Consider the following 11,178-nt stretch of genomic DNA (forward strand, 5'->3'; position numbering starts at 1 on the left):
TAGAGCTGCCAGGTTGATGATCTCCTCCTATATTTTTATTTTATTTTGTACTGATAATTTTAATTTTATATTTGTAAATCAATGTATTTTTTGTATTTTTGTATTTAATGGTAATTTATTATGTACTATTGTATTTCAATGTATTTTATCATGTTGTAAGCCGCCCCGAGGTTTCGGCAAGGGGCGGCATAGAAATGTTATAATAATAATAATAATAATAATAATAATAATAATAATAATAATGGGGCCGGCTGTTATTCTCATATAATGCCAGTCCTCTATCAGCTTCACTGGCTCCCAACTGAAGTCCGAGCCCAATTCAAGGTGCTGGTATTAACCTATAAAGCTCTAAACAGCTTGGGAATGGGATACCTGATGTAGCGTCTCTTTTCCTATATGCCTTCATATCCTTAAGATCGGTAGGTGAGGCCTTGCTCCAGGAACCCTATTTGAAGGAGGTATGGAGGGTAGCTACTCGGAGGAGGGCCTTCTCTGGGGTGGCACACAAATTATGGAATATGCTCCACAGAGAGGCTCGCCTGGTGCCAATTCTCTACTTTTTCTGGTGCCAGGTAAAGACCTTTTTATTTACCCATCATTTTAATAATTAAATTAATAATTTTAATAAGAAATATCAATCAGTTGCATCTTCTTTTCCTTTTCCTTTTTTCTTTTCTTCTTTTAATTTTAAATACTTGGTTTGATTGAATGTTTTAATGTTTATCATTGAATTTTAATTGTATTTTATATGGTTATTTATTTTGCTGTGAGCTGTCCTGAGGCTATGCAAAGGACAGCATAGAAATGTTTTAAATAAATAAATAAATAAATAAATGCCAGTTCAGTTTCATCTTGAATGCCTCTAGTGTGGGTGGATCACTGCCTTGTTGTGGCAAAAGGGGTTGTGTAACTCAATGAAGCTATGAGCTATGCTGTGCAGGGCCACCCAAGACAGACAGGTCAAATCAGAGAGCTCTGACAAAACGCGATCCACTGGAGAAGGAAATGGCAACCCACTCCAGTATCTTTGCCATGAAAAACCCCATAGACAGTACCAAAAGACAAAAAGATATGACGCCGGAAGATGAGCCCCTCAGGTTGGAAGGTGTCCAATATGCTACTGGGGAAGAGCAGAGGGCTAGTAGTAGTAGCACCAGAAAGAATGAAGTGACTGGGTCAAAGCCAAAAGGAGACTCAGTTGCAGATGTATCTGGTGATGAAAGGAGAGTCCAATGCTGTAAAGATCTATACTCCATAGGAACCTGGAATGTAAGATCCATGAATCAAGGCAAGCTGGATGTGGTCAAACAAGAGATGACAGGACTGAACATCAACATCTTAGGAATCAGTGAACTAAAATGGACAGGAGTGGGTGAATTTAATTCAGATGCCCATCAGGTACACTACTGCGGGCAAGAATCCCTCAGAAGAAATGGAGTAGCCTTCATAGTCAATAAAAGAGTAGGAAAAGCAGTACTGGGATACAATCTCCAAAATGACAGAATTATCTCAGTTCGAATCCAAGGAAAACCATTCAACATCACAATAGTCCAAGTCTATGCCCCAACCACTGGTGCTGAAGAAGCTGAGGTTGACCGGTTCTAAAAGGGCCTACAACACCTTCTAGAATTAACACCAAAAAATGATGTCCTTATCATCATGGGGGATTGGAATGCTAAAGTAGGAAGCCGAAAGATAACTGGAATAACAGGCAAGTTTGGCATTGGAGTATAAAATGAAGCATGGCACAATCTGGTAGAATTTTGTCAAGGGAATACGATGGTCATGGTAAACACTCTTTTCCAACAACCCAAGAGATGACACTACACATGGACATCACCAGATGGTCAACACAGAAATCAGATTGACTAGGTGCTCTGCAGCCAAAGAGGGAGAAGCTCTATACAGTCAGTAAAAACTAGATCAGGAGCTGACTGTGGCTCAGATCATGAGCTTCTTGTTGCAAAATTTAGGCTTAAATTGAAGAAAGAAGGGAAAAGCACTAGGCCACTCAGATATGACCTAAATCGTATTCCTGATGAATATACAGTACAGGTGACAAATAGATTTCAGGAATTAGATCTGATAGATAGAGTGCCTGAAGAACTCTGGACAAAGGTTCGCAACATTGTACAAGAGGTAGCAACTAAAACCATCCCAAAGAAAAAGAAATGCAAGAAAGAAAAAGAAATGCAAGAAAGCAAAATGGCTGTCTGAGGAAGCTTTACAAATAGCTGAGGGAAGGAGGGAAGCGAAAGGCAAGGGAAAAAGAGAAAGATACACCCAATTGAATGCAGAATTCCAGAGAATAGCTGGAAGACATAAGAATGCCTTCTTAAATGAACAGTGCAAAGAAATAGAAGAAAACAATAGAACAGGCAGGGCCAGAGATCTCTTCAAGAAAATTGGAGATATGAAGGGAACGTTTCATGCAGAGATGGGCATGATAAAGGACCAAAATGGTAGGGACCTAATAGAGGCAGAAGAGATTAAGAAGAGGTGGCAAGACTACACAGAATAACTATACAAGAAAGAGTTTAACGTCCTTGATAACCACGATGGGGTGGTCACTGACCTTGAGCCAGACATCCTGGAATGTGAAGTCAAATGGGCCTTAGGAAGTCTGAGCAACAACAAAGCTAGTGGAGGTGACAGTATTCCAGCTGAGCTATTCAAAATCTTAAAAGACGATGCAGTAAAAGTGCTACACTCAATATGCCAGCAAATTTGGAAAACTCAGCAGTGGCCATAGGATTGGAGAAGGTCAGTTTACATTGCAATCCCAAAGAAGGGCAATGCCAAAGAATGTTCAAACTACCACACCATTTCACTCATTTCACATGCTAGCAAAGTTATGTTCAAAATCCTACAAGCTAGGCTCCAGCCATATGTGGACTGAGAACTACCAGAAGTACAGGCAGGATTTCGAAGAAGCAGAGGAACTAGAGATCAAATTGCCAACATATGCTGGACCGTGGAGAAAGCTAGAGATACCAGAAAAACATCTACTTCCGCTGTATTGACTATGCTAAATCCTTTGATTGTGTGAATCACAACAAATTGTGGCATGTTCTTAAAGAGATGGGAGTACCAGACCATCTTATTTGTCTCTTGAGAAACCAATATGTGGGTCAAGAAGCAACAGTTAGAACTGGACACGGAACCACTGATTGGTTCAAAATTGAGAAAGGAGTCCGGCAAGGCTGTACGCTGTTGCTCTGCCTATTTAACTTATATGCAGAGCACATCATGAGAAATGCGGGGCTAGATGAATCACAAGTTGAAATTAAGATTGCCAGGAGAAATATCAACAACCTCAGATATGCAGATGATACCACTCTCATGGCAGAAAGTGAACAGGAACTAAACAGCCTCTTGATGCGGGTGAAGGAGGAGAGCACAAAAGTTGGCTTGATACTCAACATTAAGAAAACTAAGATCATGGCATCAGATCCTCTCACTTCCTGGCAAATAGATGGGGAACAAATGGAGGTAGTGACAGATTTTATATTCCTGGGCTCCAAGATCACTTCAGATGGGGACTGCAGCCAAGAAATTAAAAGACTCTTGCTCCTTGGGAGGAAAGCTATGGCAAATCTAGACAGCATACTAAAAAGCAGAGACATCACCCTGCCAACAAAAGTGTTTATAGTCAAGGCTATGGTTTTCCCAGTTGCAATGTATGGCTGTGAAAGTTGGACCATAAGGAAGGGTGAGTGCCGAAAAATTCAGGCCTTTGAATTGTGGTGCTGAAGAAGACTCCTACGAGTCCCTTGGACTGCAAGGTGATCAAACTGGTCAGTCCTAGAGGAGATCAACCCTGACTGCTCTTTAGAAGGCCAGATACTGAAGATGAAACTCAAATACTTTGGCCACCTAATGAGAAGGAAGGACTCCCTGGAGAAGAGCCTAATGTTGGGAACAATTGAAGGCAAAGGAAGAAGGAGATGGCAGAGAATGAGGTGACTAGATGGAGTCACTGAAGCAGTCGGTGTGAGCTTAAGTGGACTCTGGGGGATGGTGGGGGACAGGAAGGTCTGGAGAAATGTTGTCCATGGGGTCACGATGGGTCAGACACGACTTTGCGACTAAGAACAACAACAAAGTGTGGGAGAACCCATAACCTCTCTAGGCCACTGGTTCCCCTGTTTTGTTAATAGTATTTTCCCTTTTTGCAGCTGCATTGCACTGTTGGGTCATATTTAGACTGTTTTCCAAGGTCTTTTTCTGTTGAGCCACATATTTCCCATCTGGTATTGATACATTTGGTTTCTTTTTCCTAGGTGGAGGTCCCTGCTGAATCCCTTTCAGCCCAGCATTCAAGTTTATCAAGATTGTCCTGGATCCGCGTTCTGTCTTCTGAGTGTTTGATATTTCACTCAGTTTTGTATCATCTGCAAATTGTGCCTGCAGAATCAGGATCAAACCAGTAGGTATTTGGAAGCTGTGCAATCACATGGTGCAGCTGAGAGCTCTGGAAGGCCCTGTAAAAGGCTTCCATGTGCTACTCAGCTTTTCCACAATAGGTTGGGTCTTTGTGATGGTTGTGTCTCTGATCCTGCTTCCAGTCTTGCCTTGCTCTAAATGGTGCTAGGACTCCCAGCTGCCCCTGCCCTTGCCTCTGACATGACCCTGCTTCATCAGACACTCAATCGGTATCTTTTTCCTTTGGTCTTGCTATGCTTTGCTGGCTATCTGATCCTTGCCTGCTCCTGACTCTGCCTTCACATTGATTCTGACATGCCTTATCGGTATCTGACCTAGGGTTGTGACAATCCTCCCAGAATCCAGCTCTCTTCTGCTTGTTATTTCTTTCTCTTTCTCAGCCCTGGCTTAAGAAGCAAGCCAAGCCAAGATAAAGTCTGTGAATGCTGCCTAACACTAGTGGAACTCTTCTTTGCACAACCTGGCAACCTTCTGCAGCTTGTGGAGCACATACTCATAACCTGTTAGCTATGTGTGTGGAAGAACAATCCCACTCTCACACTGAGCATGTTCACATTATTCCTGGCAGATGGGCTGCACAAGTACTCAGTGCACTTTGTGCCAAGTCAGACTTCAGGATAAGAGAACGTAGGCTGAAGTCTGGTGAACAGAGCCAAGGGAATCCACATATACCCACCCCCAAACAAGTTTCCTCACTCATCCCTAATCTGACCTTGCTTGATCCAGGCTCTGCCTTTGCTTCTGGTCCTGCTAGATTACCTACCATAATCCCTCCATCTAGCATTTGCAGACATTCTATTGTGCTCAGCCTGTTCATGTGAAGCAAGCCAAACTGAGAAGTCTGCAAATGCTCACAGAACAAAGGTTGCACAACTGGCAATCTTCTTCCAAGTCATGTGCAGCAGCACAAACAAAGACTGCTGCAGGTGGTGCAGAAAAGGGATGCTGCCTGTGCAGCACATGGGGGTCCATTCCTGGTGAGCACCCGGCAATCTTGGGGCATGCTTGCCAGGGACTCAGACTCAGAGCTGCAACAAAGCAGACCAGAGTCCAAGACTCTGGGAAATCTGATAGATTCCCACTCCCAAAATGGACTCTTCACAAATCTGACATTTGCTTGTTCCTGACTTTGCCTATCCCTTTGGCCTCAAACTGAAATCTCCATCCATCTCCATCACCCCTGGCCTGGTGCTTCAAGCCATAGAACCTGCCACCTGTGTCCTGGACCTGACAATCCACATGTATTCCTGTGAGCACAAGACCCAGAAAATTCCCGTTCTTGCCTGTGAACAGCTTGTCCAGAGCTCCCCTAAATGCCAAGTTGTATGCCACCCAGAACAGTGTAATATCTATTAGGTATTTGAGCACCTCCTTCTAATGCTGTTTTATAATCTGCTGGTGTTCTGCATCAACCTGCTAACATCAGTCCAAACCTACAGACATGAAGTACACAGTATGATGCTTGGGTGAGTTTTCATACTGCTTCAGAATGTCTTTCAAATGTTTCCAGTTACTGGTCCCAGGACTCCCAAGTGAAGAAATGACACTGGCAGAAGCACCACCTGGAAATGCTTGTGGCAGAAGCAAAGTAATTGATGATACTCAAAAAAGACAGTCTGGCACCTTTTCAGCTTCTCACAATTGTCTTAAATTCTTTCAGCAAAAATTCTCAAGAAATGAGCTTTGTTTGCATCTAGATGAAAAGCCGTATCCTTAATTTCACTTGGCCCATTGGAAACCACAAACACTGCTGGGCACAGTACAGGATTAGAATTACTACTGATAGATGTGCGAGGCTGGGGTTCTTTTTCTTTCACCACTATCTTCCCATTGTGATCAGAACTACAGTAAAGCAAACTGAATCACTCTCACTTTAAGAAGAACTCACTACTTCAGAAGCTGAAGGAATGCCTACATATTGCCTGTATCTTTCTGCAGCTGGCACTGTCACTGTGTTTTGTGCTTTCTGTTATGATGGAACAACTTTTAGAAGTCATCTTGGAAAATACCTCAGTCAAGGCACAGCCTACTGTAGTACATAGTATTGTGATATCAGCCTCATGTTTGTTACAAAACTGGTTGGCATACAAATCACTTGCAAGGCTTGATAGTGCTGGTTGCCACAGCACTATCTTTCGGGCAATGGGAATTTTAACATTTTCTAAAAATGGCAAAGGAAGGAGACTGAAGAAACTACAGCCTGGGAGACTGCAGTATATGGTGCCACTGTCCCTTTAAGACTAGTTACATTGCTTCAGCAAAGGATCTGTTTCTTGTAGCTGCAGTGGGGGTGTCCTGGATCAGGAAGTTGCTGCTGGAGCCATTTTGGCTGTGTGCTTAAGATAATAAAGACTATAAGCCTCCAGTTCTGGAAAAGTGATCGTTTGACAACCGCCCACACTGCACGATAGAGACTTTTGGGGAGCCTAGAACCAGAGAGTAGAAAGCAGAGCAGCAAATCAGAGGCCACCTCCGCAGGTCCTTTTCATAGACACTGCTGGGGAAACACCTGGCAATATCAGAACCTGCTGCACGGCTGTTTTGCAACCCTGCAAAAGCCAGCCCTGCAGGGCTGCTCAGGTGGGGTGGGGGCAGCTGAGGCAATGTGTCCAGGTCCCCACAAACAAGTGGGGGCCGCCTTAGTTCTTGTGCATAGCATCGGCTCACCAGCACGCTGGTTTGTTTGGCTTTTAAAGCTTTCATAAAAAGATATATTTGAGTATGAGATGACACTGAATCTCAGCTTGCACTTGTGACATAATAGAACCTCTTCCCTTCTATTTTGCACAGTTGTGTACAAAACAGAATAGCGGCAAACTTGAGGCTTAAGCAGGCCATGAAATGATCCTGGGGGGCAGGAAAAAAGGGCCCTGACTCTTAGTGAGGCCCATTCATAACTGTAGGGAAATCTTTGTGTCTGGGCTGCAGCGACAGTAGACTGGGCAAGCAGACTTGGACTGGTCCCAGTGCAGTAGCCCCAGTTGCCAAGTAGGCTATAAGGAGAAAAGTCTCAGGCACAAGGAGCAGGGCCAGCTATGGCTGACCAGGCAGCTCATTCTTGTCACAAGAAAAACTCCAGGCACACCAGGGAGAGGGTTCAAACAGGGGAGGAGGGAGGGAGGCCACCTAAGATGTTCATGCAGGGTGCTCTGGAGGGTCATTTTCTGTGGCAGTTGTCACAGGGAAAGGTGCAGAAGTGCTGTTAAGCCAGGCCCTGAAATGTTTCAGGAGAGAGGAACATTTTCCGAGTAAGTGGCGGAGAAGGCCAGCAGGAGGCAGCCTCCAGAAAACCTCTGAGCCCCAGGAAGCAGAAAGAAGCTCTGCCACAGGGGGCTGGATGGCAGGGGAGGGGGGGGGGTGGTCCCTGGGAGAAACACACCCTGACTCTGTTCCATATCATCATGCTAGAAGAAATAAAATACAAATAAGGCTTCACAAGTGTGCCTTGTTCCCAGTCCCTGTAGCATTTTACCAGTGCTCTTTTGACTTTTTTTTAAAAATCAAGTAATGTGTCTAGAGAATGGCAGATGGAAGGAAGAAGGAATACTGAACCACCTTTTGTTACTGGTATGTAACAGTGCATGGTAAGTGACAGTTACTGGGATGGTGGGTTACTATGATACTGGGACTGGGGGAAAGATCAGTAGTGACTACTGTTAAAAAGTGACATCTCTCTCTTATTTCTATTGTTAACTTGTATTTGTAGTGATGAATAACCTATGGCCTATTCTCCCACCCTCTCCAACTTCAAAAATATTCCTATAGGAAAACCCACCAAACTGATAAATCCTAGATCAAGAAAATTGCTATCCACCAAGCATTTCATGGGCCAAAAACAGGTCAGGGGTCTGGCCATGCCTCTGATGTCCTTTGATAGTTGAATTGAGAGGATGAAATTCCTCAGGCATCCACCAGGACATGGCTGCATTTTTGACTGGTCTCTTCTCATCAGAGAAAACTTGCATGCAGTGAAGCCACTTCATGTGACCCATGCCTTCTCCTTTTGGTACTTCCATTGTATGATGCAAGTTATCCTGAGTGCTGCTTCTTTTGTGGAAAGAAACTACCTAAATTAAAATCCAGTATATTCCTACTTCTAATCTATATGGACCAGTGATATGCTCAAGTCCTTTACTTCAAGTCTTAAGTCAAGTCTCAAATCTTTACTTTCAAGTCCAAGTCAAGTATCAAGTCTCTTCTCTAGTCTCAAAAGCCAACTTTAACTACAAAAGGAGACGTCATGGTGGGTGTGTGGAGGTGGGAGAGTTGCAACACACCTGATGTTCCCATTTGCACTTCTCTCACTGATGCAGTGAAGCCCTTAGTGTTTTGTTTAAACCTCGATTTAAACAAATAAATAAATTCCCTATCTAGCCCCCATCCCCTTGAAACTCCGTCTCTCCCTCCACCTTGGCTATGTTCATGCCTGCCTTCCAGGATATCCTGCCACACAGTAAGCCCTGGAGCAACTCAGTCATAAAAAATGTAGACATCCTGATTCAATTTTAATTGAGTCACTCACTTGTTGCTTCTGAGTTGAGTCCGAGTTGAATTGCTGACACAAAATGAGTTGGACTTAGGAGTGAGTTGCTCAACTGGAGTCCGCAACACTGCTATGGACAGCACAAATGCAGAGCCAGGCTGAACATTTGGCAAATTTGAAATAGTACTAGAAGATGGTAATTCCAAATAAATAATCATTAATCTATATTGCTGACAGGCTACAGAACTACAGTTAGAATAGAACGACAGTTTTAGCTTCTAAAAATATCTATTTATTGATAATTATAGGGCTTGCTCCAGAGAGGCACAAGATAAATTCTACGTATAAAATGGGGTTCCTCTCCAGCTTCATTCCCCATGCCTCCACAAAGTTGTTCCTGAAGCTTGGGGACCTTGCAGGATGCCAGGGCATGTAATGTGGGTCATACTGGAAAGAGGAACTGGTGGAAGTCATGGGCTGCTTTGTCCCAGTGGAAGGTTGTGTGGAGGGTGATTGGTATAGTTTTATAAAGAGGTGACTCCCCTCTGTGGGAGAAGGGAAAACCTAACAACGTCATTCAATACCCAGCCCAGTTGATCTTCTGGACTCTCAAAAATCAGGAAAGAAAAGAGATGATTGGTTTGTGTAAAGATTGAGCAGCATCCTGGAAACCAAGGTGGAGAACATGCAGCAAACAGCTGGTTAAAGGAAAACTTGTGGAAAGAGAAATAGGGACCAAGCATTTTGTCAAAATGAATCCCTTTGTTGTGTTCTTGTGGATTCTGTAGCAGATGGAGGTGGTTGTGGGTGAACTATGGCCACTGATGGCTCACCTTGGCATGAGGACATTGCAGTCAGATCACCCCTGGTATTCATGCTGAGGAACAAATACCAGCACCAGCAGTGTCTGCTGTAGTTGCTCCCTCTCAGCGCTGCCCTCTAGCTGCAGTACACTGGTGTCCAGCTCCGCCTATATCACAGTCTTGGTTTCTCCACTGGTTTTACATGTGTAGTCCTAAGTTCTGTCCCAAACATGAGACCTGCACATATCCCTTCAGACAAGGACATGTTTTGTCTTTATGTCCTTGTCTTTATGTCCTTGTTATGGCCCATGGGTACATTTGGAAATTTGAAAAGGTACTGTGCGCACAACCACAAAATGGCTCCTAGGGATGTGGTTAGTCAATGGATGCTTTGGGGACTGGCTACTCAAAAAGAAATGGTGTTGGGAAGGAAAGAGTAGACCAGAAGAGAGGAATAGCAAGGCTAAAGAATGATAAGAGGCTAGAAGGAGGGAAGGGGAAGACTACCTCAACATTTTCCAAGAGGTTTTTTTTAAAATGTCTTTGAAGAAGCAAGGAATGGAGAACTTCATGAGCACATGGAGAACTTCATGGGTTTCATGATGCCTGTGGGCACCATGATGGGGATCCCCTGTTTTATAGCTTATCAGATCCCCCATCTCTTGATGTTCTGTGCAATTGAATTGTTATGGGGCTGCTAGGATAGATCCCCTTCTTAAGGCATCCCCACCCCTTCATGTGTGGGTGGTGAAGGTTTGGCTGCATAAGCAGAAATAAAGCTGAAGCAATCTTAGATGGAAACATAACTAAATAGCTAGATGATGTACTGCTTTTCAGGAGCAACTATTGATTTTTCTTTGGATTTCACTTTGGACAAAATTTGGATTTTACAAGAGACCACTGAGAATGACGTAAATGTACTTTTTCACATGGAAGTCACTGACAGTTGCCTAAGCTATGATTCAAAGACATACTGGCAAGCAAGGAATACCTGGATCTGCTGTCATGTAAAGAGGCAGATCTTTGTTTCATCTAGAGCAGTATTGTGATTTTTTTTAATTTTCCAGAGTCTTCAGCAGCAGCCATTTCCAGCCCTGCTGTCTCAAGTGCCACAGACTGAACTACAACCAGTGATCACGTGCTTGCAAAGCACATGGGCCACCAGTGAGCTATGGGTACTTCTGACACAATGCAAACTATTTTGACATTATGTGTGTACTGTTCCAGATTTCACATCCATTTACTTAGAGTGGGCTAAGATATTTTATCAACTGTGGAAGAAAATCTAAGTAACACTTCCCTGTCTCTCCTCACCCACTAAATAAGATGGACATTATCCACCTAGAAACTCTTCAGCTTAAATTTCAAACCTGTTCACACAAGTGGGACTTAGGCTGCAATTCAATATACACTTATCTGGGAGTAAGTCCCATTGAAATCGGTGGG

Source organism: Varanus komodoensis, unplaced genomic scaffold, assembly GCF_004798865.1.
Source record: "Varanus komodoensis strain SLA01 unplaced genomic scaffold, ASM479886v1 scaffold138, whole genome shotgun sequence".
Classification (NCBI taxonomy): domain Eukaryota; kingdom Metazoa; phylum Chordata; class Lepidosauria; order Squamata; family Varanidae; genus Varanus; species Varanus komodoensis.